The following is a 24586-nucleotide window of genomic DNA, read 5'->3' on the forward strand; positions in this document are numbered from 1 at the left end:
TTTTATGAACACCTATGACAAAATTTTTTTCCTAGCATCATTATTTTTAAGCGTTACAAACTTAGGATTAAACTTAATATACTATGTATATTTCATATATGCATGGTATAATAATATTTCATATGTTTAATAAAATAATTAATAATATTAATATAATTTATTATATAAAATAAAATGTTTTTGTAGACAGTTCAGTTCAGTTTATTTAGTTCAATGTTTTTGAGTTTGATATAAGTTTACTGACTTGAGTTCATTTCTCAATATTATATTATTTTAATAAAACATATAACTAAACTCTAAAGAGATACAGTACTTCAAAGAATAAATTATTTAATATTAAATTTAACTTAAATTTTATTTGTTAATTAAACTCTTTATACATCTAGAAAGATGCTTCTAACATGTATGTAGATGCTACGATCATGTTAAATAGAAAACAGAAGTGGAAAGAACTTTTCTGAAAATTTAAGTTCTTACTCATTAATGCAAAATATTTTATATATGAACATGTGATGTGGGTATATCTTATATAAATGTTCAAAGCAAGTTCAAGCACATATTCATATTCTTATAATATTTACAGGGAGGCACACAAACACATATAAATATAATCACTTTTAATTTCTCACAAATATCTGTGAGATATGTTGAATGACCGCAACGATGTAAGATCAGAGTGGACAATTTAAAGATCAAGGCTTGATTTCTTTTTATATGTAGTTGAAATACAAAAAAAAAATCAATTATCAAAGGGGAGAATCATCGGGGTCCTTAATTTTTAAACCATGTATATATGAAGTATATCAAGGTATACTAAGTTTAGCACCAAGTTTGTAACACTTATACATATTGATGCTACCAACCAAATTTTGGCGAAGGTGTTCATAAAACAACCTAAAGGGTCCATTTCCGGTTGCTTGTCTGTCTGTCTGCATGTTTGACAACACGATAACTCAAAAACGAAAAAAGATATCAAGCTGAAATTTTTATAGTGAGCTTAGGGCATAAAAAATGAGGGCGAATTCGTAAATGAGCAATAAAAGTCAATTGGGTCTTGGGACCGTAGGACCCATCTTGTAAACCGTTAGAGATAGAACAAAAGTTTAAATGTAAAAACTGATCTTTAAATTAACTAAAACTTAAAATTGTTGAAACGGACCTCTGTTTTCATGACATTGATCCATCTAAATGTAGATAGAACAGATTTCCAGATCTTCAAAACCAACGAAATTGCGTTTTGAAACTTAATAATATGCAATAAGTTGTCTCATTATATGAAGGAGAGGACACCCTGTATTTAATATAAAAGTGAATATATATGTATATTTTACTATTTTCTAAGATATTTATGCTTTTACGTTATTGTATATAAAATAATATTGAATATTATATAGGATGATTATTTTATTTGGAGATACTATTGTTAAGGTGACAGCGTAAGAAATTTTTCTTCTTCAAAAACTCTCACAGCCGGAGACTTACGGGAAATCGATGAAATTTTAAAATGAGTAACTTGCTTAAAACTTATGAATATTCAATGAAGATAAAATTCAAATATGAAGTCAATGCAATAATAAAAGAAAAAACAGTTCAATCAGACATTCGAAAGAATTGTCATTGAAAACTTCAAAATTTCATTTTTCGAGTTTCGAATGAATAATACCCTGTCTTTCCGAGTATCGTACAAAGTAACTGTCCCATTAATATTCATGGCTATGATTTCTATTTATGAAAATTTTCGTTGAGGAAAAACATATTTAATCGAAACTGAGTCACCAGTCACTCCAAAATACAACGAACTTTTAAAATATATTTCATAACAACAAGTCGATATTTCTGTTCATTGTTTTAATAAGTTGTTGACTTTCTTTTTATAATCACCTGTGTATAGAATTTACCACAAAACTATTAAACAAATAGTTCATCAGATAAAGCATACACTATATATATATATATATATATATATATATATATATATATATATATATATATATATATATATATATATATATATATATATATATATATATATAGTGTATGTTATATATATATATAACATATACATCTGATTATAAAATGTATAAGTTTATTAAAATATATTAGTATTAAATATAATGTAAGTATATATAAATACATGTACAGACTAAACATGTATTGTCTAAATAAGTAAAACTTAGTATATTCTGTATACATAGGGTATATAATCGTGTTTGATAAACCAGACTTTACACTTTACTAAGATTTAATCCAATTAGATGATATTCTAAACAAAGAAATATATACACTTATACATCTAAGTGTACATGTGTGTACATACTTGCACGGAAAATTAGGAAAAAAGTGAAGGTAACTTTTAAAGACTCGGAGATGATTGAGAAACATTCCTTTCAAACAATATGTAAATTTTTATTGAAAGCATTCTTACTGGTACATAACTATATTCAACGTGCGATATATTGGACGTATGTGCAGAAAGCTTGATGGTATTCTGTCATCACGCCAATAAATATTACCGTACAATTGAAGTGAGTTCTGATAGGTTAATCGTACCAGTTGATTAGAAATGACTCATTTTAAATTAAATCAACAAGTTTTTTCAAAAACAACTTTTTATTTCATGAATTGATGACGAGTTTTTTGTTACAAGAAAACTTGACCGTCTGGTTAAAAAGATGAACACAAAAGCTACTCGTAAATATGCAGCTGTGTCTATAATTTGTATACACATACATACGATGTCTATGTATCAGCTACCGTTGCACGTCTATTGTCACAAATAATCTATGTATATATTAGGATGTTTTTATGAATGTGACTGATAGTAATATGTTTGTAAAAACTAAAAAAACCAGCAAGTATCATGGAAAACGCATGATTTTTCAAGTGCATGAAATACAACTCCTTGAATATTGATGAAACTTTCTGTATGATATGCATAAACATACAGTATAATAGAATCTATAATATATTTTAATATCACTCTAATTCAGAATACATTTTGATATATATATATATAACACAGTTCGAACAAAACAGTTCTAAAACAGTTCCAATCGTATAATGTTACTACAACTGTTATTTGTTAGTAAATAAAATGGTAGGCTATTGTACCTTGAATCACAATTTTTCCTTTATATTTAAACTCTTGTGATTATAGGAAATTCAGAAAGTACTGAAAAGTCATAAATTTTTTTAGCTAGTAATGCTTAGAGAAGAAAAAATGATTTTCGTGGACCAAGATTATTCGAACGAAAATAAAAATTAGCTTGAAATATGAAAAAAAAGTAAATATTTCTTTTTACTCAAAGATTTTTCTTTCTTTTCAGGAAAAAGTATCCTTGAGGCAACTTTACCCCCTCAACATTCTAAATGATTCAGATGATGATTCAAGGTACAAGAGTGTACCGTACCGTATACACTGTAAGTAAGAGTATAATAATATTATTTTAAGTTTAAGTTTAAATAAGTTCAACATTTATAATTTATATAACTAATTCTATATCTGTTACTTATTACTACTGATATACGTTTATACATACATATACGTATATATGTAATGTTCGTATAAATATATGTATGTTTGGTGTCTGTAAAGACTATCATCTTATGTTTATTATTACTTTAATAAATATATGATTAATTCTATGATAGAAACAATTATATTCATCCTGAAAATCAAAATCAAAAAACTTTTTGGGACTACATTTCTTATCGTACGTAGCTGCTTTGATTTTTTTTTGCGGGTTGGAAGGTAAAGTGCAATAAAAGAACCGACAGAAAAAACCGACCATTTTTACCTAGGTCACCTAGGAAACTGAAACTTTTTCAAGCGAATTCGGCTTGTCCATTTGTATTTTCAAAATTTTATGTTTTTTCACTAAAAAAAAATGAGTAGTGAAAGTAAATTATCAAGAGTCAAAGATAATAGGGATATTTTCAAATAAGTACACAGAACTTTAATTTTATGTCATTATAAATATCCTGTAGGTAACGTACGCACATATTGGGTTGACTACTAAATCAGAAGTATGTCTTATTTAAAAAGGAAAAGTAGCTGTAAAATTAAATTCTTTAAAATAATAAAATAAGCAGTTCAAATAAATATCTTAAATTTTCAGAAAATATCCTGTGATCAAAGAAATAAGGCGCTTCATTTATAAAGTACGAAGATAGTTCATACCAGGTGTCCCACGACATCACTCATTCTTGTTATATATCAAAACTCTGCACATCATGTTGGATTTCTGTTGGATTTGATGGGTTTTGAAAACTTTATACAAGGTAAGTTTTCTTATATTAAAATTGACAATTTTTTTAACAACATCCCATCATTCTAGTGAGAATTCTAGCATATAAGTTTTAAGTTTAGGAAATTGAAACTTGAACTACGTTTAAGAAATTCTAAAGATGTTAATGGTCTCAAATACCGATTCTTAAGGATGTATGAGCATGACAACAATGTTTGATTTAAAGGCTCAAAATTTGTTTGTAGGTAGTCTTTTACTCAAAGAATATGTGGTTAAAATTTCAGCTTAGGTATCCGTGCAAATTTTTAAGAAAAACGTCATTAAAAATCGATATAAAATACATTGGCTCTTATGGAGGAATCTCAAAAAACGACATATTTTGGAAGTTTTTGATAATTTTCATTTGGAATGAATGAAAACAAATTAAAAAAAAACTTTTTAATAGAAAGTAAACATATTAGCAATGAATTAGAAAAGAAAAAAACTAAGTGTCACCGTCCACATAAGGGATGTAAGAGCAGGGTAGATTAAGGCTTGAAATTATTTTTATCTTATTTTCAACTTTGATGATGAATTTTGTTATAACTTCATGAATGTAGACGAAAAATAAGAATAAAATTTTTCGATATGTGTCTTGGTTTTCGAAATATCGAAAGCTAAATAATTAAACAAAATTTTCAATTTTCGATATTTTGAAAATTAAGCCAGATATCGAAAAATTTTATTCTTACTTTTCGTCTTATATCGTCAAGTAATAATATAAATTTATCATCAAAATTGAAAATATCTATTTTTAAATTTGTGCCCCCACTACCAAGCTCCTACATCCTTAAATATTTTATATTTTTCTCAATGACTGTATCTTTGATAACCAATCTGATAGTTTATGATATTGCTTCTAAAGATCATATTCACCACAACTTGTCTATATACATGTATAAGGTATACTTTGTTATTGTATCTTTGTTCTTGTTAAGATTCTATAACTAAGATACTAAGTATCCATCTTTCATATACCTAATCATTTTAATGTATTTCGTTTTAATTATTACATATATTTATAGGGGAGAACTGTCTGTACCTACCTAATAATAACGTTTTAGTACACATTAACGATGCACCTCTTTAAAGGTTTGATATATTTAATGTATGTGGTAAGATTATACATTAAAATTTTACCCTATTTTTATCATTAAATGATGATATGGGAAGATAAAGGTTATTGCATTAAATGTATACAAATATCAAGGTTATTACTTTCCAAAGCTTTGAAGTTATCCAAAAGATTTAGGAAGCATTCTTTAAAAAAATCACAGCTAACAAGAAACAAAAAAAAATAAATAAAATACTTAAAACTTAAACCCCCGACTACTGCAAAAAAAATATTCTTATCTAAAATTTTTAGGATAAACTAGCTGAATACAGAGAATTACAAAATTATTCCCTTTTTGTATCCAATTATTCCATCTGGCAATCCTGGAGCAAGCCCCTGAATCAACAGCCAAACCAATGTTTATGAAAAATAATGTGATTGGCAAATTCCATCTATGGGGTATGGGTATGGAAGTTAGCGGACCATGCTCTAGCATCGCCAAATAGACCCTTGCACCTCTATCCCCGCTACGCTTTTCAGTGGCTATTATAAACCAACTGATGTACTGAAACCCAGGATTTGCCTAGCGCTGAGTTTCTTAATTTCTTCTGGTTCGACTATGGCCGAACCAAACCATTTCCTTCGCTGCTGTATGAGCGCCGGGCAGTAACAGAGAAAGTGGATCGATGTTTCTTCTGAATTTTCTCCGCATCTGCCACACGCGGGAGATTGTCTTTTCCAATCTGATGTTGGAACTTGTTCAGGTTAACATGCCCTGTGAGTAACTCTACGATGACTCTAATATCAGCTCTGTTTAGTTTTTTTTTCTAAACGATCCCTGAACTATAGCGAACAAAACAAAAAAAAAATTTTGAAAATCGGTCCAGCCGTTTTTGAGTTTTAGCGAGACTAACGCACAGCAATTTATTTTTATATATACAGATCAATAAAATTGAAAAAAAAACCCAATTCAACCCACACCCCAACAAATTGGTCTGGGTTTTTTTAAATTTTGTAAATTTCACTTGTGTCTTTCAAATTTAACAGCCTAGAATAGCCAATGGACTCCCTCGTAGATTTTCTCTTAAGTTTCTTAACCAACACTGCAAAGTTTTTCGACCTCATCGAGAGATGAAAATAAGAATATAATAAACTTTTGTAAATAAATGTACTTAATCAATATTTTAGTAAATAACCCAAAATGATAAATAAACCCATAGAGTTAAATATTTATTATAAAAGTTTGTAGATAATACTTAGAGAGACTACATCAGAGATACAATATGGTATATGGTAGATAAATATCTATATATAGAGATACCAGAGAGATATTATAGAGATATATAAAAAAAAACCATAGTGCAGCTGTGTGACATATTGTATCACAGTTTTTACTAAACTATAAGCTAGTATTTACTAGATATATAGTAATAACAATATCAATGCATGCTTAGACTAGGGCTGGACTTATAAAGAATAGAAAATGAAGAAACTATTATTCAAATCATATCTAAACAACTAATACCTCAAAAAAATTTCTCATTTCCGAGAAATTCTCTTACAGGACTAGACTATTAATTAAGGCGGTGTTTTCACCGCCAATGTTAATTATACCATGTATATATGAAATATACATAGTATATTAAGTTTAGTCTCAAGTTTGTAACGCTTAAAAATAATGATGCTAGGAAAAAAATTTTGTCATAGGTGTTCATAAAATCACCTAATTAGTCCATTTCCGGTTGTCCGTCCGTCTGTGGACACGATAACTCAAAAACGAAAAAAGATATCGAGCTGAAATTTTTACAGCGGACTCAGGACGTAAAAAGTGAGGTCAAGCTCGTAAATGAGCATCATAGGTCAATAGGGTCTTGGGTCCGTAGGACCCATCTTGTAAACCGTTAGAGATAGAACAAAAGTTTAAATGTAAAAAATGTTCCTTATCAAAAATTAAACAACTTTTGTTTGAAACATTTTTTCGTAAACATCACTGTTTACCCGTGAAGGCGCCAATTAGGCGGAAATTTTATAATATGTACTATACTTGATTATCAGTTATGTATGTGTCACATGTATGTATGTGTAATGTGATAAAGAAATCAACACTGACTATGCATGGTATTTCAACAATTAACTCAGTCAATTCTTTGTTTTCACTTGTTTTTTTAAAATTACTTCCTGGCAGTGATTCATACATTTGAACAGTATTGTTATAAATTTTTATGATTTCGAAATTTCTATCTATTTATTCAACACCACCTGGTGAAATCTATAGTCTAAACCTACTTTCCATAGTTCTATTGAAAATGTTCCGAAATAATTGTCAATTATTACGTCTGACCCCAGACTCATAGTATCTCTATATTCATATGATATAGTTTGGTAGTAAAAAAAAAAAGTATAAAAGAAAAACTAACGATTTATTTGAAAAATAAAAAAGTTAAATGGAGTATAAAAAAAAAAAAATTTTTTTTACAGTATCGTAACTTATCGATATTAAATAATAACCGTTTCCTGTATAATTTAACGCTTCCAGTCACTGGAATGGATTTTATACGCTATCTAAGTACCGGGTGTTTGATAAATCAGTTAACCAATTAAAATTGAAATTAATAATTCATTATTTCCAAGGCTTCAGATGTGAAAAAATTACCACAAAGTTATTTAATAATTTGGTGAGGGCACTATGAAGATTAGATCCAAGCGAAAAGTGTTAGAAATTGTTAATTTATCAACGCGAAATATCCCTATATTAGTATACAATACAATTTAGATACGAATCGAAAAGCTTCCTTAATAATTTGCCACGAAATAAATAATTTCAGTATGTTAATCGCACAAGTTTTTACGCCTCTTCTTGATTTATGATATTAAATTTTCAATATATAAAGGAAAACACAAAACTGCGTCAAAAAACTGGTACAAAATTATCCATTTTATGACTGCAAAACTGTTATTACACAAATATCTAACAAAAAACGAATACAAATAACATTTTCAAATCATAGAAAAAAATAAACAGAAATCTCGAATCGTTTTTATTTACACAAAAAAAAACGTTCAATAAATCTACTAAACTGTTAAAACATGTGTCGAAAAATGTTTTGAATAAATCGAAATATAATTTTTTTTCAATATTAGTTCAGGTTGTATTTCACAGAACTACATATTCGTTTTTACGTTTAACAGCTATAACGAAACGGTGTTCAGAACTTTTTCGAAATGTTAAAAAATGTTTAAAAAATAGTCTAAATTTTGTCACTGTTTGAGCGCAAAGTTCGAAAGATAAAAGGACAAAAGCAAAAAATCAAAAGCTTGTTATTTCATGCCAGAGAATTTTAGTTTTGTCTATGTTCAGTCCTAAAGAATACAACCTGTATAGTTTGAATTACACTATACTGTCGCAAATCTATAAAACATCGATACGTATATTATGCAACAGGATGTGCTTTTCCGGTTGAAACCAACAATTTAAGAATGCGTGAAATCAAAGAAAATAGGACAAAAATAAATTTGATGTGAAACATTCCAACCAACAGATATTTACTATATATCGATATATATCTATAGATATCCATATTCAAATATCGAACCCCAAAAAAAAAACTCATATTTTTTAGTTGAATTATTTTTATACGCATTGTTGTAAACGATTATAAAACTTTTTATTGTTATGCATTATTAATAGTTTTATAATTTATTTATTAAAAAATATCGATAAAACAAATCTGCTACGGATATTGCATGACCTGTATCATGCTTTTCTCCCGCTTGTCGAAATTTGACAGGTCTAATTTCATTTTGGAGCTAAAAGTCTCCGATTGACACTTTTTTATAGTTTATTATCTTACCCCTAATGCAGAAGGTCATCAATTCAAAATCAATTAATGTCAATCAACTTTTTTTTTTTAATTTCTAATTAAAAATACAGAAGTTATAGCGAAAAGAACATAGTTCCTACCGGGTAACCGCCCATAGGAAGATTTGGAAGTGATATTTCTTGTTTCCATTTCACATATCATTCTATGGCAATCTTGAAATAATCGTACTGTAGGACAAAGTCATAATATTGTAATACACATATCGGGTTGACTACGAAATCAGAAGTATGTCTTTTTTAAACTTATATTCCAATTAATTCCTAAAGTAAAAAGTAGGGATAAAAATTAAATTCTTTAAAGAATAAAACAAGTATTTGACTAAAATCTTAAATTTTCAGAAAAATATCTTGTTAATAAAAAAATTAAGTGTTACATTTATTATGTACGAAGTTTCGAAAAGAACATAGTTCCTACCGGGTGTCCCACGATAATTGTCGTCCCTTTTCTTAGAATAACACTATATTTCAATTTCTTCCATAAATTCCTTCTTAATTTTCCAAGATAATTTTTCAATTTTCCACAACTTTTATTGATAATGTTAATAAAATGAAGAAACCAAATCAAATTAAGTATAAAATATCCTTAAAATGAATACAAATATCCAAAGATTTATCTTAATTAGAACAGAAAATCCTTGTTAATAAATGTAGATTATCACACTCATTAAATCCAGAGAATCCTTTAATTTTTTTTTTTTGGTATTTTTACCAGCCAAATACATCCTGCTTTGCCATATGTTATAAATCACATTTGTACACATATTTTCTTGTAGTTTTTTTTCTACTTTTCGCCTCGTCTATAAAAAAAAATGAAAACAGATTTATTTGCTAAACATGTATTAACCAATCAAAAACATGTGTTACCAAATGAAAATCTTCATTTTCTATATATGTTCTAACTAGAATTCTAACTAGAAAATACTCGGTTCTAACTAGAAAATACTCGGCATTGAAATGGTGATGAGTTATCTTTCTGGGACAATTCTATCGAGTATTAATTGTTCGAATATTGATTTTGAACGTTCAGGAATTATTTTCTTTGATTGATTTGAAAGAATGCTTTTATTGGAAGGATTCTGACAATTTTTGTAAATCGTGCAAGACCAGAAGCCCTAGTCCGAAAAATTAATCATCCAAATAACATTTCTAGCTTACTCTGATAGTTCTCACTTTCGCTTTATCTATTTTCCAAAGATTTTCCGCGAAGTGCTAAGGCCTACCGTTCACCATAATCGTGGGGATCAGCGCAATAAATATCAGAAGAAAGCTGTCTGCATACGTACAAAACGTGGGTTTTTTATAATATGCATTTGATTTGTAGCTTTGAGCTTGAATTTTGTGAAGGCATCTCAATTCTTCCAATTGTAAATTGAAAAACAGCGTTTGTTTTGTCTTGTATCATCATTTTGTCGATTCAAATCGAAATCAAAGCCATATCCTTTAGCAAAAATAACGAACAGAAAGCAACCCAGCTGAGTACAGTTGTTATTTCTTGTTTTTGAAGATAAAATTTATATTTTTTGGTTTCTTTTGATGAAAAATTTTTATTTATAAATTTTTTATAAACTGTGACAGATCTGAATATTTTTGTAACACATGCGGGAAAATTTTTATAATGGTACCGATGAAGACTGGTAGAAATTTTCAATATTTGTCTGTCACATGCTATCAGTAAAGTGTACCGACTTGATACACTTATGTCGTCCTAAAAAAAGCCAACTAGGCAATTTGTATGACGTAAATGTAAGAAAATTATCTAAAAATATCGTAAACTAGGCAATTTGTATGACGTAAATGTAAAAAAAATGCTTTAAAAATATCGAAAAAGCGTCAAAAACTAAAGATTTTTTATATTTTCTTTTTGGAAAGCGTCGTAAGGTTATGTTTTTTTTTGCATAAACAGAATCTGTAATAAATTTTCTTCGTGATTAAAACTTTTTTCAAGCTCATTCACCGATTAGTTTTTGTACAATTATCAATATTGTGACTTCTTCCATTAGGTATTAAGTTAGAAATCACAATTTTAAAAGGAAATAATTCAAATTTTGTCGTGCAAGAGGCCCTAAAACTGTGTTTATTGTGATCAAGTGACATTGAATTATAATTTACCGCAAAAAAATTAATATTCACCGTATTTGTTGAAACAGCCGAACCTCTTTAAGTGGTCGTAAATAGAAGGGCCAGTGATGAATGTTAAAGATAGTTTTTGGATCTGCTGTGAGGATGACACCCTGTATATGATATTTAAATACTTGAACAATCTATATAAATAAACATTTATAACACATAACAAACTGAGTATGAAGAAGTTATAGTCATAGGGGTTGAAGTTTGAAACACTTTAGATCAACTTAACCTGGTTCTGTCGAAAACATTATCACTTATATGGTGTATGTGTGTGTGTGTGTGTGTGTGTGGGTACCTATCTCATACATTCACATGGAGCTACATACTAACTGCTTGCTTTTGGTGGAGCTATTTTATATTTATATTCAATGTTTCATGTAGTTTTAAGAGCTATATAATATTGATGCAATCCTTTGCATTTATTAATTTTAATATTTAAAATAAGTTGTTTAATTTTATATAAGTTTTGATATAATTTGCATAATTTACTCGAGAGCTATAAGCAAAAAAAAACTCGCAAGAAATGATTGCCTTCATGAAATTAGAATCTTCGGAAAAATAATGAAAATCGACAAAAATAAGTATAAAATTCTTCTATATTAGCATCAAATTTTTGAAAATATTATACTCTGTGAATATGAAATGTATATCAAAGTATACTTAATTTAGTCCCAAGTTTGTAACGCATTAAAATATTGATGATCATAAAAACATTTAATGAGTTCATTTTGGTTTTTCCGTCCGCGAACACGATAACTCCAAAGCGAAAAGATATATCAAGCTGAAATTTTTATAACGTGCTATATGACAAGGATTTCACTCTGATTAAAAAATTAGAATAAGATTAGGATGCAATCTTCTTGTTTATATCTTCAACACATTACACAAACATATTTCAGTATAGATTGTTAATTGAGGTGTGATTCAATTGCACCAACCGCCTTAATATCAAATTATTAAAAACAAATTCACCTCATTTAATATCAATTATTATAAAACAAAAAGTAAGCAGCAGATGGTGTTTCTCTCATCTTATCTATTCTAAACAATATTATTCAAATCCAGTTATCTATAATATGGAACAGTATCGACCTCATCCCATTTCAACTTCTACTTATTGTGGGTCTAGAATCGGACGAAGTATTTGAAATTCATTTCAAAACGGCTGTAAATTTGAGAAACGGTTTTAGGGTCTTATAAAACAAATATTAATTTTAGAAGTGAAATACTTGTTTTAGTCTTCAAAGAATTTAATTGTGTAGCTACTTTCACTTTTTACTTTATATGAATTAATAATTGTAATATTAGTTTTAAAAAAGACATACTTCTGATTTATTAATCAACCCAATCTGTCCGTACATTACCTACATTTGGTTTATTATGGCATAACATAAAATATCGTTTCCTTTACGTAAAATTATCTCTATTATCTTTAACTTCTGAAAATCCACTTTCACAAGCTATTTTTTGACTAAGTATTGACCCAGGAGAAAATGATCGATATTTGGTGTAGTTTTTTTCTGTTACACTTTTTTTGATTGCATTTCCCAACCAATCTAAATGAATTAGATCGAAGTAGGGAACTTAGTTCGGGGAAAATCAAGATGTCCATTTCCCGGTAGCTAAAGAATTCAGTATGTTGAACATGTCGCTTACGGGTTTTCACCAATTTTAATTTTGGGGAATTTACTAAACACCTTCCATTTAAAAATTATTATCTATGAAAATTTTCGTATTTCAAAAAGCTGTTTTTGTTTATTATCAAATTCTCTGACTGATTCTGGTTCCACAAAATAAAATAATAACCAATATAGAAATAAACAAATAATAATACAGAACAATATATTTATTAATAACAATGATATAAAATTTTATGATTATCAAACTTTGTTCAACCATTATTAACCAGTTTTAGAACGAAGCCAGCATACATGGATGGGTCGTTAAGGTACCCTTCATATCATATCTATATTCAATGCTATAACAGCCCCAGTATAACAATAATAGAATTCAAAACTATATAATATTTAGTTTTGTTGTATAATAATAATAATAATATGATTGTTTATATATTTTATTTAAAACAAAGTAAGTGAGTATATTGTTTAACATTATTATTATCCATATAAACTAATATTTAATATTTAAAATTAATATTTAACAGCAATATATGTATCTTATATATATTATTACTCTAGCAAGTTTTATTCTGTCCTATCCTTATATATGAAATATACCAAGGTATATTAAGTTTAGTCCCAAGTTTGTAACGCTTAAAAATATTAATGCTATGAACCAAATTTTGGTATAAGTGTTCATAAAATCACCTAATTAGTCCATTTCCGGTTGTCTGTCTGTCTGTCTGTCTGTCTGTCGTCTGTCTGTTGGTCATCATGATAATTCAAAAACGAAAAAAGATATCAAGCTGAAATTTTTATAGCGTGCTAAGGACGTAAAAAGTGAGGTCGAGTTCGTAAATGCGCAACATAGGTCAATTGGGTCTTGGGTCCGCAGGAACCATCTTGTCAACCGTTAGAGATAGAACAAAAGTTTAAGAACAAAAACTATTCCTTATAAAAAAATAAACAACTTTTATTTGAAACATTTTTTCGTTTACATCACTGTTTACCCGCGAGAGCGTAAATTATTGTTTTTAACCACGGGTACACAGAGTAGCCACGGGTTACGCGGTAACCACGAAAGTTGATTTCCTCATGGGTCAAGCTAGTATGTGTATATAGTTTAGTTTGGATGTGAAGTCTTCCTCTTCATCTTACATCATCCCACTAATATATAGACAGACATTCTCTTGTTCCTGGTTACAACTATCCACTTACTGTATTACTCCATTCATTTGTAAGTATTACATAATAATTATTATATAACTATATGTACATGGATATTTGATGTACTGCTGACCATTGACAAATGTTTTCAATGTGAGTACAATTGCAAAATGGATTCAAAAATCAGAAAAAAAATTAACCTCTTTTTGGGAATTTACTCCTTCAGAATCGATTATCATATAATTTCGTCCGATATGACACAAAATAAGAATAACAAGTGAAAACAAACAATTGACTGAGTTAATTGTTAATATACTATGTATAGACTGTGTTGGTTACACTGTCACATTAGACATACATACATGTTACACATACATAACTGATATTCCCATATAATACATACTATTTAAGTTGCGCCTAATTTGTGCTCTCATGGGTAAATATTGATGTTTACGAAAAAATGTTTCAAACAAAAGTTGTTTATTTTTTTATAAGAAACATTTTTTATATTTAAATTTTTGTTCTATCTCTAAAATTGGGTTCATTGGACGATTTCTGGTGTATTTTATTTGTGAAAATACTCCACTATTGTCGAAAAACTTATGAAAAGTGCTATATTTGGAAATTTGACCGGAACTGCAAGAACTATTCGACTATTTGTTTAGTATCTCAAGTACTATTTACTAATTTTACACTAGGTTCGCAAATAAATATAACAAGATAGTGAATATCCTAATACGACCTACATAAATATATTTACGGTGCTAAAGTCACATTTTTTCTTCGCTGTTTCCAATACTGGGTCAAAATATAGGAAATAAATAGGTTATCGTGTCATTTTCCTTATAGATTGGTTAATTTTTAGCATATTAGTGACTTTATTTTCGATTCTTAACACATTTATATCATTATGAATTGTATGTAATATATTGTAATTGTTTAATGATGCGTTCGAAAATTACTAATAGTAAAGATTTAATGCTATTTTAGCCACGTAAATTAGGTATTGAATATAGTTTATTGAATGAACTATTTACGAAAACTATTATTATACCTTATATATAATAGTTCAAATTCAGACAAAAGAGATTATTGAAAATTTAACGCATTCATCTTCTAAATAGTGTTTTAATACAACTAATTATAATCCAATTACTTTAGAATAATTTAATAATTACATTACAAAATATGAAAATTGAAACATTGTTAATTGTTTAAATACCTTGTAAAATATCTAAAACTTATAAAGTATTAAAGTGGCTGGGCTGTGAGATGATAGTTCAAATAGATAGGATACCATTGTCAGAACTGGACCAAATTGAAATGGGACCACATGGAAAGCACTAGCTTTCAAATAGATAAAGAATCATCAAAATCGGTTCCCCCCGTCAAAAGTTCTGAGGAAACAAACATAAAAAAAATACAGACGAATTGAGAACCTCTTTTTTTTTTATTTGAAGTCGGTTAAGAAAAACATTACTTTACGTCGCTTTCCAAAAAGGAAATTTAAAAAAAAACTTTGGTTTTTGACGCTTTTTCGATATTTTTATACCATTTTTGTACATTTAAGTCATACAAATTGCCTAGTTTACGATATTTTTATAGCACTTTCATACATGTACGTCATACAACAATTTTTGGTATATTCTATAACAAAATAGATTCTTTGACTTTTGATTATTTTAAAATGATAATAATTTTTTCCAATAAATTGTAGTCAGATAAAGTTTTAGTTTTTTTTTAGATTGAAAATAATTATAATTACTTAAAAGTAATAAACGAACTATAATAATAATACTATTATTAATAATGTATTTGTAAAATGTTAATAAAATTATGTTATTTCATTCTAAAAGTTAGTTTTGAATTCTATAACGTAATAATATGATCATAGAAAAGCTATATGTGTAGTATTATTATTAGCTGTATATAGAAAGTAGAAAGTAGAAAGTATATAGTAATTGACGGTAGCTATGGTAGTTATATACCGACTTTATACATCTGTTTTTGTTTCAATTGTATATAAAGTTGATTATATATCTCCTTTGTGAAAGTGTATCACTGTACTCTGTACAGGTTGTATGTTTTAATATTGTACATACATTTAAGTATTGTACTTTAAAAATATGTAAATTGAAGGGAATATAGAAAGTTTGGATGTACAGTAAAATCTCGATCTGTTGGCTTATTTTCTCAAGAAATATTTGGAAATTTCATGTCTAATATTTTCTTATAAAGAAAATTATATCAATCGGCACTCGGTTTTCCATAAAATACGTTTAAAGTGATGAAATGAATGGCATTTGTGTGTTATTTCTTCTATAAGTGATTTTCTTTAAATCTATAGGCAGAAAATTGACTTCTAATTTTATGAGGAAAACTAAAACTGAGTAGAAAGCCATTACCTTCCACTCAACTCGTACATTTTTTACCTGAACTTTGTAGCATTTCCTTTGAAATTCGAGTTATCGAGATTCTGATGCAAATGAATTGGTCTATTCTATTCCGAAGCATAGCAAGGTGATGATGTAAAACTTGTGTTTTTTAAATCTGTAGACTGAATTACCGTTGGATGACAATTCTAGCCATTTATACATGCACCGTTTTCGATAGTAGTCATGTTGCTGTAAATAATACTTAGACGTAATGTATACGCATATACTCAATACACTTGTCAAGAGCTTCGCAAACATGAAGGAAATTATATGTCTGCTATGCTTTAAATAATGATGCTATGCTTTAAACCGTATATACACTCTTAAAAATTACAACCTGTATATAAATATTGTATTATAAAATTACTGGCCAGTGCATCTTCTCTCTTGTAGATAAAATGCGTTCTAATTTCTCAGTAAAGCAACTTAAGCTAAAAATATTAAATATCGACAAAACAAAAATAGAAATAAAAATAGAAAAATAAAAATAGAATTCTAGGTAGATAGATATAGAACAACAAACAACTAAACATTATTTAATAAAAATAATTAAATGAAAAAGCGAACAAAACTTTTCATTCAATACTAGGAAAAAAAATGTATAAATAAAACAAGTGAAAATATATATAGAAAAGCTTGCTACAATCTTCATTTATACCTTACTTTAGTAACAACTAACTAGCTAGTGCTATCATACAGACTGTTACAGTTAAGATTAGCCAATAAGACTCTCAAACGATAACATTGATGAAAAATATATTTCGTTTATGAATTAATCATCCTTTTATAAGTCTTTTGTGAAAATTCAAATTGATTCTCTGTACGGTTTAGGAGAAATTAACTATTAAAGTCTGTGGTTAAATTTTTTCATTTTTATACACAGTTCTTAATTTTGGTATGATTTTAAAGTTTAAAACTTGAGGAATATTGATAAAATTTTGTTATATAAATGGTGAAACATTTTTCAAAGCCCTTATTGACTAAAAAACTAACATTTATTACGACTTCTTCATATAGCACCATGAAAGAATGGCTGCTTTTAATAATTTACAGAGAATCGACTTGAAATTTATACACAAGGCGTATTAAATACTCATTAATTGACTTACAAAATTTGAGTTTTTTGGTAACAGCTTTTACTTTGAATTTGGGTACCTACAAGAAAAAACTTAGACACTCGATTTAATTTCCTTCGAAGGAACGGTCAGAAATGTCTAATCTGGACGGCAACAGTTTGTATAGCAAGGCTAGGTGTTTTTAACAGTATTTGAGTAAGCAATAAGCATTATTTGTTTGTATCCCATCTTCCCCAATCTCCCCTACATATACACCGTTAAGTAATATTTCCGATAAACTCAATTGTGCTGTAAATGAGTTTTATTTTTCACAACAATTTTCTCTCCATTCTTAGTTTTTGTTCTGGTTATTATCTATATTGTTGTTGAGATCCATGAAGTTGACAAAAACTTTTTATCTAAAACTTATTTTTAAGTATCCTAGGTCGAAAAGCCTATCAGATTAATTTACTGTTAAGTTTAATCTTCTTAGTTACAATCGTTGGAGACATAAAAGCCCACATAGCTCCTTAATTATAAGGATTTGGACAAAAGTATATGAGGCACGACTTAAAACTGTTCAAAAAATACGCTCCTAAGCTATGTCTATCGAATTACGGGACTGTAGATAAGCCATTCGGATACCTTGGAAATATAATTCTTGGTAAAACTGTTACAGACTTCAGTTGCCTCTGAGGCAGAAGTGTCTTCTTAACCTTTGAAACTAATATCATCAAGAACCATAATTCTGGTTAAATCTTCATCAACGATTTGCGCTGGTTCTTAAGTAGTCTTAGAATCTTTTATCTGTTTGTTGTTACAATTTTTTGATTAATTTTACGATTTTTTGAAGCCTTTAAAGAATGAATAAAAAATTGAAACCAAACAATGTGTATAATGTGGAGAGAAATACCGCAATGAAAGTCTCTGTTAACTTAATAGACATTTGAAGTATGTTATTGTTGTATTTGTTTGTTTATTAACTATCTAATACAATGATACAACAATGATAATAATGATTATAAAGCTTTTTCCTATCCATATTGAACCACTTTAGTTTTAAATGAAACAGATAATTACACATATATGTTCATAATAATCATAATAATAATCATAATAATAATGTATAGCTTGTGTAGGGTAAAGTAGGTAAGTAGAGTAAAAGATAAGTTGTATTCTATTAAGTGTATTATTTGTTTTGCCAATAAATTAGATATAGTTTGAATGGATACTAAAAAATAAATCCAATTCAAAGTTAATTCAAGTAAATCTATTTATATGATGAAGTTCTGCTTTATATATCTATTATTTCATTATTTTATCAACTTTACTTTTTTATTTATTGGTTGACCGAATATTTTGTTGACCGACAAACAATTGACTGAGTAACTTGTTGATATACGCTGTATAGAAAGTGTTGAATGTCAATGCTGGGAGAATGGTTTACAAGACCACTATTTGAAGCTATCTGACAAATTTTTAACTCCTCATCTTTTATATGTTTTGGAGAAAATCGATACAAAAGTTTTGTCTTAAGTTGCACAGTCCCGGATAAACAATAATGTTTATGAAAAATTATTTCAAACAAAAGTTGTTTATTTTTTTATAAGGAACATTTTTTATATTGAAACTTTTGTTCACAAGATCTCTAACGGTTTACAAGAATTGACCCAAGACTCAATTGACTTTTGTTGTTCATTTACGAACTCGACATCATTTTCTACGTCCTGAGCACGGTATAAAAATTTCAACTTGATTTCTTTTTTCGTTTTTATCGTGTTGAGAGGCAGGCAGACAGACAGACAGACAACCAGAAATGGACGGTGGTTTTATGAACACCGTCCGATACATGTAGTATCAATATTTTTAAGCGTAACAAACTTGTGAGTAAACTTAATATACTATGATATATTTCATATATACATGGTATAAAAATCAATAGAGCAGCCTATGAATAATTTGACCCAAAACGTCCAAATTCAAAAATTGAAATAGTTTTATAGATATTTTCTTGCCACATATACTTGTAACACTCTGTAATAATATTTAATCATTCATTCATAGGCAATTTAATATTTTTTTCATAACACATTAAACATCTTTCATACAAATATAAAATAAAATGTTTTTTCAACATTAAAAGATGATTTTTTTGATATAAAAATATTTTTTTAGATAAATAAATAAATGTTACATGAAAAATATTAATAATAATAATAATAATATATGAAAAATAAGATATGTGATGGCATGGTGGGCTAAATGGGATAGGCTTCTCAACCATATGTAGAGGAGAGTCGAGCAAACATTAGACATCAAAATCATGTAAATATTTTTGAGTATTTTTTGTTGGACTTCTGTGTACAACTACAATTTCTAAGGGACTCGAATTTCGAACTATATCTTGAAAAATATGCATCCAATCATTTAATGGACCCGATTTTTGTAATTTTGGCATAAAATCATCTTATGTACTGAGAGAATTTCCCAAAAAGGGGGGAGTTTTTTAAAATTATTGCTGATTTATGAGCATGGTAGTGGAGACACAAGTTTAAAAAACATGGTTTTTTTCAATTTTGATGATGAATTATGTTATAACTTAAGACGGAAAGTAAAAATAAAATTTTTCGATATCTGGAGTAATTTTCAAAATATCAAAAATTTGGAAATTTTGTCTAAGTATTTATCTGTCGATATTTCGAAAACCAAGGTAGATATCAAAAAAAAGTTATTCTCAATTTTCGTCTACATTTATGAAGTTAAAACAAAATTCATCATCAAAGTTGAAAATTAGGTACAAATAATTTTAACCCTAAAACTAAAATTGCTCTTACTACCTTAATTGTATCGTTGTCGATTTAGCTACATAGACGTTGTATGAGGCTTTCACAAATTTTTTTAAAATATTTAATATACAATCATTTTCTCTACCATCAAATAGATTTTTTTTACCAAACTATATCTTTTCGATGATGTACGCCCGCTATAAGTTAGTTTTTTTACATTTAAAAACTTCTCTCAACGAACCATTTTATATTTCATAAATTATCTGTTATTAAAATAAATTTTTATTTTGTGATATTAACTGGAACTATTTCAATTTATTCCTTTTTTTTCCATTATTCAAAGCTTTCGGAATATTTCGTAAAGATATTTCTTTTATTTCCATATTTTTAAAATTTAACTTTCTTTATAATTCTTTTTTTTTGCTCATAGAAGAGAAATAATTGAAATATCATATTGTTCTAAGATTGGTATTTTTTTTTGTACCATGTGATCTAGGTCAGAGGTTGGCAACCTATAACGTTCGATTCTATCAATTTAAAGTGAGTCAAATGAGCTTCTTAATTACATCTAGGAATAATTTTGATTCTTTGATAATCCCTAAATATTAAAATTGTGAAAGTAAAGGTGGTTGTTTGTTTGTTTCGCTTTCACGCAAAAACTAATGAATGGATTTGAATGAAAGGTAACAATAATATAGCTCATACACCAGAATAACACATCACTACATATTATAAAACAAAGTCGCTTTTTCTGTCCCTATGTCCCTATGTCCCTTTGTACGCTTAAATCTTTGAAACTACGCAACGGATTTTGATGCGGTTTTTTTTTAATATATAGAGTGATTCAAGAGGAAGGTTTTTATGTATAATACATCCATATTATAGTAGAGTAAAGGGTTGAAATAGGGGTTGAAAGGGATATGCTTCAAAAACTAAAAAAGTTGTGCATCGATTAAGCTCAAATATTGACAGGATATACAACCAGCTTCAAAGATCTATTGTTTTTATCTACTTTTAACCTTCGGAGGGTAGAAAGGTGTAGCGAGAAAGTGGGAAGGAATTATCGAATATTTACAAATATACCTAAGTGGGGTATCAAATAAAAGAGCATGACGTGTACATTACAAAACTGTTATCCCACGCAAGGAAATGTGGAGGGAGGGGTGCAAGTGGGGATGTTGCCCAGCAAAGCAGGTAGTTCACAGCTAGTTAGCTATAATTTATGATGATATGTTTTAAAAAATTTTTGACATTTCACAAGACAGGAGGGTGAAGGAGAATAATTTATGGACATTTGTATTCAAAAGGGTATCAGACATACTTCCTATATTTTAACAGCAATTATTGACCAGAAAACTAACATTTATTATGGCTTCATGTATCGCTATATAAAAAGGGCTCTTTATAGTAATTAATTTATCGTAAACCGTACAGAGAATCGACTTGAAATGCATACAGAAGACGTATTAAAGAATCATTAATTCATATAAAATTTCAGTTTTTTTGGTAAAACTTTTGGTATCGTGACACCTTCGTTTTGGTATCGAAACACCTTCAGTAAAACTCTATATGTTCTTCACCTATACCAGCCGTGGGTATACAGCCTTAACCATTCAAAATATACTTTTATCTTTATGCATTTTCACCAAGTTAAAAGTAGCTCTTTTAGAAGTAAAAAGTTATTAAAGAGTGTAAATAAATAGATAGGTATAAACAGAAAAAAACATATTCTCATTCTATTCTAAGATGTAAAAACTAAGATGTTTTTAGAACCACATAAAACCATGAACACTCTTGAACATTCATTACCGCCATAAATGATAGAAAAACGTTCACACAACCAAAACATTGAAACTAAAACATTGAAACTAAAACATAGAGCTTACAAGCTCAAGAGCATTGCAAGCTCACAAAAATAAAGAATTTAAGAAAAGTATTTATTTATGTTTAAGTTACTTTTGTGTAAATGAAAAACAAACAGGAGCTACAGGGAGCCACTCCTCACTATCTTTTTCTGTAAGAGTATCTATATGTAGTTTTTACAGTTCTAGAAATTGAGAATTATACGTCTTTTGTGAAAAATTCAATCAATTTTCTGTACGGTTTAGGAGAAAAACGCTAGACAAATAATTTTTTTTTTTTTTTATAAAATTTACTTTTTCCACTTTGAGTAATCTTTTTTCTTTTCATCAAATTCACCAAGACTCGACTTTCTTCTCGAACGAAGAGAAAATATATGGATTTACATTTATGATTATTACTATCATTATTATAATGTAATAGTGTTAAAAAGTTTTAAGGAAAAATTCCCATAAAAATTTTACAAATTCTAGACAACTAGAATTTTCTAACACATTCGCACACGATAAGATGAGAATGGTGAAATTTTCTTTTTACTTTTTTTAATACACCAAACAACATGCTACTACGGAAAATAATAGCATACATGAAAAAGATGAAGTTTTCTTCTACGAAAAAAATAAGTATGTAACATGTTAGAAACATCAGTCTCAAAACATGCATATATAGTGTGATTTAAAAGTCCGTAGATCTCAAAAATTTTGACATCAAATGATTTGTCTCTAGACTAGGAAATATTCAAAATTCATTGAAGGTTAGTCAAAAAAAACATTGTCTTGATATCTAAAAATAGATTATTTTCTATGATTACACGAGATTCGTGCGAATAAGGTCGAAACAAGTCAGAAGGGATTCATTTTATGAACTCTCAGTTTTGTTTGCTCAAAGAAATAACAATCTTTCCATGAAATTACTTTTTTCCTTAGAGCTTCTCCTAACTGAACTGATTTTGACGATCATCGTCTATTATTTGTTATTCCGGGTACGGAATCTAAAACTTGCACCTAAAATATAGCTAAGAACACTCTCCATTCAATGACATTGCAAACGAAACAAAAAAAATCAAAATTGGTTTGCCCGATTAGGCGCTACGATGCCACAGACAGACAGACACAAACACATCGCGGTCAAACTTATAACATCCTTTCGTTTTTGGTTCGCCCTCTTCCTCATAGCGATATAAGAAAGCCGACAATCGAATTCAACTGACTTACATCTTCTAACGAATAGTCCAAAATCAGTACATGCTCACCCCTATTTTCCCTGCAACTGGTGTCTAGCGACTTTTGAAACAGACTATATATATAGTGTAAAAGAAAAGCTTGTATATATGTTTTTCAAATATTTTTCCATTTAAATAATAACAGTTATACTGTTTAGATGTATTCCTATTTCATTCTAATGCATTTGAATATATTTTATCTTTATTTATAAATACAAAATTGAAAACCGTTGATGAAACAAAATCTTTTTGGATCTTTTGGATCTTTTATAAGCAAATATCTTCAGTTCAGTTGACGACTCGAAATAAATATTTTCTATTTTGTTATTTTACAGGTCAGAATTTCGGAGATTTTTACGTACATGATCCAACAGTAATTAAACTTCCAAACCGATGACATTGGATGTACATGCTGATCTAATAAATGCAGATAATATGTGAAACTAGTTGTACTAAGAAAGGTAAGTGAAATGTATATTATGATCTTGTATTATTTGATAGTTTTTACTTCTATTTTTAAAAGAACTTGTAGAATTTGTTAACGATTTTCTTCTTCTGAAAGTGTAGGTACTTTTAAAAGTAGAAAAGTTTTTAATGCATGTAATTATTACTTTAAACTGTTAAACACAGAATTTTCCTACATTTTATAGAATGTTTTATTTCTCATTTTCTATTTTCATAACGTTTTCAAAAACAATATTAAACATAGAAAATAATGGTCTACATAAATATTATTGTTTTAGAAGCGAGCAAAAATTTATATTTTAGTAAAAAAAGTTTGCAACGATTTTAAATAGAATCCAAGAGTTTTAGTTTTGATTGAGGATTATTTTTAAACGAAAATTACGGGGAGGGGAGGGAATACTCTGCTCGGAAGACAGTGTTTTGCATGCTTTGACTCTTGAAATCGCAAACTTGAGAGCTGATTATCTTGCGATCTAAACCACCAAAAATTCTGCAACTTTGAACTCTCACAGATGCTATTATTCTGAGCCTTGAGAAAAAAAACTTGGTCAGTTTGTTGACAAATGTCTTTACGCTAAATATTCCTTAAAAATTCCGTATAAATAACAAAAATTTATCCATTTTTATCAA

At 28.3% G+C, this 24586-nt stretch overlaps 1 long non-coding RNA gene across 1 annotated transcript in view; it reads left to right on the plus strand.

Moving 5' to 3' along the window:
• Window positions 1–4186: 4186 nt before the first annotated feature.
• Window positions 4187–24586, plus strand: part of LOC123300718 — a 77833-nt gene continuing 57433 nt past the window's right edge. Inside the window, exons 1-2 of the long non-coding RNA XR_006535393.1 lie at window positions 4187–4281; window positions 23827–23952. This is a non-coding gene — a long non-coding RNA (uncharacterized LOC123300718). The remainder of the gene's footprint in view (window positions 4282–23826; window positions 23953–24586) is intronic.

Source organism: Chrysoperla carnea, chromosome 5 (genome assembly GCF_905475395.1).
Source record: "Chrysoperla carnea chromosome 5, inChrCarn1.1, whole genome shotgun sequence".
Lineage (NCBI taxonomy): Eukaryota > Metazoa > Arthropoda > Insecta > Neuroptera > Chrysopidae > Chrysoperla > Chrysoperla carnea.